The sequence below is a fragment of the Schistocerca cancellata genome, chromosome 2, assembly GCF_023864275.1.
Source record: "Schistocerca cancellata isolate TAMUIC-IGC-003103 chromosome 2, iqSchCanc2.1, whole genome shotgun sequence".
NCBI classification, from domain to species: Eukaryota; Metazoa; Arthropoda; class Insecta; order Orthoptera; family Acrididae; genus Schistocerca; species Schistocerca cancellata.
This window is the reverse complement of record NC_064627.1, coordinates 54663315-54669880: the sequence shown is the minus strand read 5'-3', so window position 1 is coordinate 54669880 and position 6566 is coordinate 54663315. Positions and strand designations below refer to the sequence as shown.

The 6566-nt window shown below is 39.8% G+C and overlaps 1 non-coding gene across 1 annotated transcript; it reads left to right on the top strand.

The window, feature by feature from the left end:
* Positions 1 to 606: 606 nt before the first annotated feature.
* On the top strand, positions 607 to 680 carry Trnat-ugu (transfer RNA threonine (anticodon UGU)). Its single transcript has one exon. It is a non-coding gene; the product is annotated as a tRNA-Thr (tRNA).
* The last annotated feature ends 5886 nt before the right edge of the window (positions 681 to 6566 follow it).

The following is a 6566-nucleotide window of genomic DNA, read 5'->3' as shown; positions in this document are numbered from 1 at the left end:
TACCTAGTGAATGGAGTAGCAAATAAGGTGTTTGAGAGGAAACTTACAAAATATTTAGAACATAAAAGCACTGTAACAGAAAACCCAATTGTACATGATAATGCTGAAATGAACACTCTGAGTGCAGTGAATATTACCAAGAATTCACCGAAGATGTACTCAATTCGTACACGGAGAACGACCAGAAACACTGGATATGTGACCAACTACGAGGCACCTTTGGCAGAAACATCAGAATAAATGAGAACTTGTAGATGACTTATTTCGTTCTAATATCAAGAGCAGGCTGCATGGATGGTGGAGGCGCTAAATTCCATTGGTTGACTCTATTGGAACTGCGGACTGCAGTGGTATCTCAGCTGTGGCCCCAACAGATACCATCTTAGTATATATATAGTTAAGGCTCACCGGCCACTTGACCATCTTCTTCTTCTGTGCGAATGCACAAACAGTGCCCGAACTCTTACGGGAATCGCCAACGCGCCGCGAGTAACGAGTGTAATGGGCGGGGGCACTACGAATGTAGTGCGGGACAACACGTTGAGAACGTGGGTTTCGCGGGAGGCGTGCCAGAGATAAATCCCTGCAGTCGCGCTATCCTCTGTGTCCTCGGTGGCTCAGATGGATAGAGCGTCTGCCATGTAAGTAGGAGATCCCGGGTTCGAGTCCCGGTCGGGGCACACATTTTCATCTGTCCCCGTTGACGTACGTCAACGCCTGTAAGCAGCTAAGGGTGGTCATTTCATTGTAATAGCTACATTGAGAGGCACCCACATGCCTTGCTCATACTGTGGCATCAAGCAGTCAGGCCTGCAAGATGAGTGGTCTGCCAAGCGAGTGGATTTATTCATATTTATCAATGACTGATTATGAGCTCTAGTACTCGCAATTAAACTACAAATTATACTCATGTTTGAACATTACGCAACGGGAACGGATAATACACATCTGACTATTAGTAATTTACACAACTCTGATTGTTCACTACGCTCTGGCAATAGCACATTATCTTTCTTACCCAACAGCTTTGACCAACACGTGGCCATCGCACTGAATACGAATGGTGCACACATTATAAATTCTGGGTATCATGACTGCACACTACTCGAAGAACAAGGCCACCAAACTTATTCCTTTCACTATCCTTTTTATTCCGGTAAATTATATTATGATTCAAAGATTAAACACACCATTACATTTTATACAACAATTACACATGAGAAACTCCGCCCAGTGGGTATGGCTTTACACTGGTGATTCTCTATCTTATGGTCTCGTAATTATTTAACACTACAGTGCACTTTCTGGATAGGATGGTGGATCTTTTGCTATATCTCAGACTTCGACTCTCACACCCATCATTACGAAAACTTCCTCCTGACCGAACGGTACAAATAGAAACATGCATGACCCACTATCTCTGAACCTATCTTGCTACTCTCCCATGCAAGCCACACATACTTAAATTACATGAAACACATCACACTGGCAACATACATCACAAAGAATAGTCACAACGTTAGAATCACTTCACTTTCAGCTTTCCCACTTCAATTAGTGTTCATCCCAGTTTCACACGACACTGACAGACTTCGTAACTTTTCTTTCCTATTACCAACTCTGGAGGATATGCGCACGTCTACCTGTGCAAGTGGCGTTGCTGGATAGACGGCTGACTCACCTTGCTTCTCTCTCAGAGTATTAGAGTTTGAATCCAGCGTCACACGGAAACATAACACGCAAAGTAATATTAAGAACATATTCGTCACACACGCGAGTCCTCAACTGATACCATGGACGAGTACTTCTCTTTATCCTTCGTCTCATACACATATTGAGACTCACACAGTACTCACCACGTGGAAGTACTCGTCTCTAATTTTAAGTCCTGCACACGCCATTTCTTAAATATTTCCTACTTATAGTACACACGCCAGTAATTCAGCTTAACTTTAACACTCGGAAGTATTTCAACTTATTGCTACAAGTGGTTTCATTGTGACCGTTGGTCACTTCCGAAGATTACTACGATCCCCTTAATATTACCTGCCTGAAATTTTATTCTCCCCACATAAGTTCCTGAAATAGAGAAATTATAATTCCAAACTAGTCTTAATATTCCACATGCATACTATTCTCTCCACTCTTGTGGCTTTACGGAGGACACCCAAGACAGGTCTTACCAACACAAGATCCAGCACCAGAGTGCTAAAACATGGCCGTTCTTCAGGTCATCTCGCACGTCAGCCAAAGTGGGGGAGCACATTTCAGGCGCTCAAAGCTCAGGTAAATTTCATCTCTTTGGTTCCACCAAAGGTGACCAAAGGACCGCGTCAAAGATGATCATATATTGCACATTCACTATCTGCGGTTAGCAGATGACCATACATTCATTCATTTCACAGATCTCACCAAGTTGGATGTAGGGATTTATTTTGTGGGAGTGCACATGTGATCTTTTAAATAAGTAAATTGTCATTCTTTCCTACACTGGTATTCGGCTAAGGTGTAATAAGTGAAATTGAGTTATTATTAGAAAAAATATGTTGTTCTGACAAGAATAACGAAGAATTGTGTACCTATTTTCAATGTCGGGCTGTTCTGTACCCTTTCACCACCGGCTACCCATGGAGAAAAAAATGACACGGTACTATCCTTGCAATGCGAGGGTAGTTCAGAACATTTTTTTTAGGAAAGCTGTTTTCGAACGAATGTAGCAAGTCATCATGATAACCAGGAGGAGACATTAGCCCCTGGTGACCTCAAATAGACGACCAAATGCTGTTACTTTGCCAAATTATTGACACAGTTGTTGCATTATTGTACTCTCCACAATCCGGAGTAACATACACATACAAATTTACAACAATCCAAATGACAAATAAATCATTAAATCATACAAATAAAAAATAATGGTGAGATAAGAACTTGTTTAGTTATCGGGATTTCCGTTATTTTTAGGAGTAATCCAAACTTCACTAATGCTATATCAAATAAAAAAAATAGTAATTGTACTCATGAAATTTTAAATAGCTCACCGTCCAAACACTGAGCATGTAATCTAACATTCATAAATTGCAGGGTTGTAATCTTTACACAGAAATGTCTAAATACATAACAAAATCAACAAAAGAAAAAAATTGTGTACACTAGTTACATGTGGAATGTCAGGTTCCATACCATTACTCTAAAATGTACATCAAACCTGCAGAGAAATAAAACTGAGAAAAAAAACAATGAAATATACCACAGGTTACATACTGGTTACGTAATATAGTTCATCTAAGACATCATGTCATACCTCATCAACTATCATCACTTAAGCAATTGCTACCACTACTCACTGTGAGTTTAACCTTATCCTTGTCCACCAGTACAAATACCTGGTGCTGAGCTAATCAGTCCATCTACTTTGATCAATACACGCAGTAAATAGTTAGCAAAAGTGCTTGAACCCACCAGTAACTGTCGTATTTTACTCTACTGCTCATTTCTCTGTTGTTACATATTTAGACGACAAGAACTTGCATTTCGACTAGCCTCCATTAAACTTTAATGTGAAATATCACCACTGTGATAATGCAAATAAGTGGCTTCAGTCAACACACCAATTATATTATTACTGTCCACGGCATCAAACTGCATTAGTTAATTACGATATTTGTGTGACAACCTTACTGACCAATGCAACAAGAGCCGCTACGTTAGTATTACGACACTGGCTAATAATTAAAGCATCCTTGTACCAAATATTCTAATAAACATCCTACGTGAACTTGATAACCAAGAGCAAACAAAAAAAAACACTAACTAATCGAAACACATATGTTAATGAAATACAATTACACTTTCTGTCCCTTCAGGAATGAAATATGTAAAAAAATTTACGTAATTACAAATACATTATTCCCTATTTTGCGAGTCACATGGAATCATTTCATTCTGTGGTTTTCTTGAGGTCAAAAAGTTGCTGACAGTTTTCCTAGAAACACTGTCTCAATGTCAAAGCTCTCCCGTGGTTACCCGGACGAAAGTCTTTAGGTCACTTAAATCGGCATTTTAAACATGCACTGAACAGTAAACTGTATCTCACATTAAACACAAATGTCATAGTCACTCTCAGATTACCATCCACATGAATCTGGTCGTCCAGAAATGGCCCTACAGCTACTATTTCCCACGGTCTTGTCCTTTCAGTTCATGGTGTAATTAAAAGTCTTAAGTTCCAACAAACAGCACTTATTCCCGCAACAATTAAAAAAAGTCTCCTAATACAAATGCAAATGTAAATGTCCCACTTTAGTTTCTTGCGTTCAGACAATAATTAGTCACCAAACGACAACTGTCCTCTTTAAATATACCAAGCGTCCCACATGCATTTTACAAAGCACACTTAACATGTCACTCCCAAAGGTTTATGGATCCCACCGTTCAGTGGTCAAGACAAAACAAAGCAATCGTCCTGTCTGCTAAAGACAAACTCTTTTCCACCACTCACAACGTGGAAACACCAGTCCTTCACTTTCCAACTAATTGAGACATACGGCAAGTCATCTTGTTTCATGGCTCCACATTCCAGTACTAGCTAATGGTTGCTGTTAAAAAATCCCTGCCGGACTCTGCCGTGTGCTGTTCATCCTACCGTCGCGCCGCCGCCGCGCGAGCCGTTGAGCAGAAAAAACCACCCGCTGTTGCCTCTGCGGGATACTGTCTCCAGTCGTAAGGGTGGCGCAACTTATGAATGGCCAGTGGTAGGTGCGTGTCAACCCAGGCCGTTGACCTGTTGCAGCCGGCGCGTGGAGTGTACCCCGACCGACAGTGGAGTGGGGAACGCAGCGGCTCTGTCGCCTCTCCCATGTTGACGTCAGCTTGGCCTCCCGCATTTTTATGTAGGTATGGGCGCGTTCTGCGTGGGCACCTCAGCACTACTACACCCAATCGGTCAGACCCTTCTGTGCATCTCACAACATTACAGACAAAAGGATATTCTTACAGTATTTAAATACTCATTGATTACATCTATAATCTATTAGATACATTGGTAACAAAAGAATCTTTGTTCTAAAAAACATAAAATCATACGCCCTAGTTTTCTACAAATACAGCATCAACATTTATCCCTTTTCTACATACAGCCCACACTTGTGCTATTGATTGTACCTGTCCTCCCTCATACAAAACATGAAAGTGTTCAAAAAAAAAAAAAAGGAATAAGAAACAATCTATACAGCTTATAATTACAATATCAAATAGTAGACTACTTTAACGTCCTATCACAGTGAACATATTAGAAACTGTTGATTCTAGAATTACAATATACAACGCACCTTTGTGCTTGTGACAGACTGAAATTAATACCCCTTGAAAGTGTTCTAACAAAAAAAATAAGAAACAACCTATACAGCTCACAATTACCTACCACATAATGTTAAGTAGTAAACTACTTTAACAACCTAAAACAATAAACATTTTAGGAACTGATGACTCTAAATCTAGAACATAGAATGCACCATTGTGCTTGTAACAGCCTGATATTAATACCCCTTGAAAGTGTTCTAACAAAAAAATAAGAAACAACCTATACAGCTCACAATTACCTACCACATAATGTTAAACAGTAAACTACTTTAACAACCTAACACAATAAACATTTTAGAAACTGTTGACTCTATATCTACAACACACAGTGCACCTTTGTGCTTGTGACAGACAGAAATTAGTATCTCTATACATCTTTTATTATATATAACAACAGTTCTAGGACATGTATGTACCATCCACATGACGTCATATCCTGACCTACCATCGAGGTTCATCCAAATCAAACAATAAATCACAATAATGTTTTAGTTATGGATCGGTAGCATCCCCTTTACAGGAGTGTGCGCATTGATCACACTACTCTACGACTCTCACTCAACTGGCACCACTTTATCCTTCTCAGTCAATCCATTAATACACCAAGAGAATAGGTCTAGAAGTCAGCTAACTTTAACACCACCACACTCACGACAACATACCATACCTTTGCTGCCTTATATACAACCACATAACACATGGAGTTGTTTTGGAGATGGCATTCCAGTCTCCGGCACCTCTCTCCATCGACTTACCTCTGCATTCACTTTACCGACTATTCATCCTGCTAAATATCAACTTAGAATTGCGACATTTCATCTGAAAACAAAAAATACACAAATTACTCAACCTGCAAAATAACTGTACACATTATTGGTACCGTTTTGATTAGTTGTACTGGTACCAGGCTTCAACAACAACAAAAAATATTATTATTGCCATATTGCAAATTTTATGGTAAGAATTGGATTTACACTTATATTACATCTGACGTCAGTATTCCAAATTGTTCATCATCTGGATCTCATACTCCCTTTATGTCCTTCCACGTTGTGCAGTTGTCCTCATCTCTTCATTCGTATTTCGGCTCTCCGTCCGTCCATTACTCCATCATTTCCTGGTCTTCCTTCGCCATTCGCATCAGTCTCGATTGCAGCATACACAAGCCTCTCTGTAACATACATCTAAGACATCTCCACATTATTAAT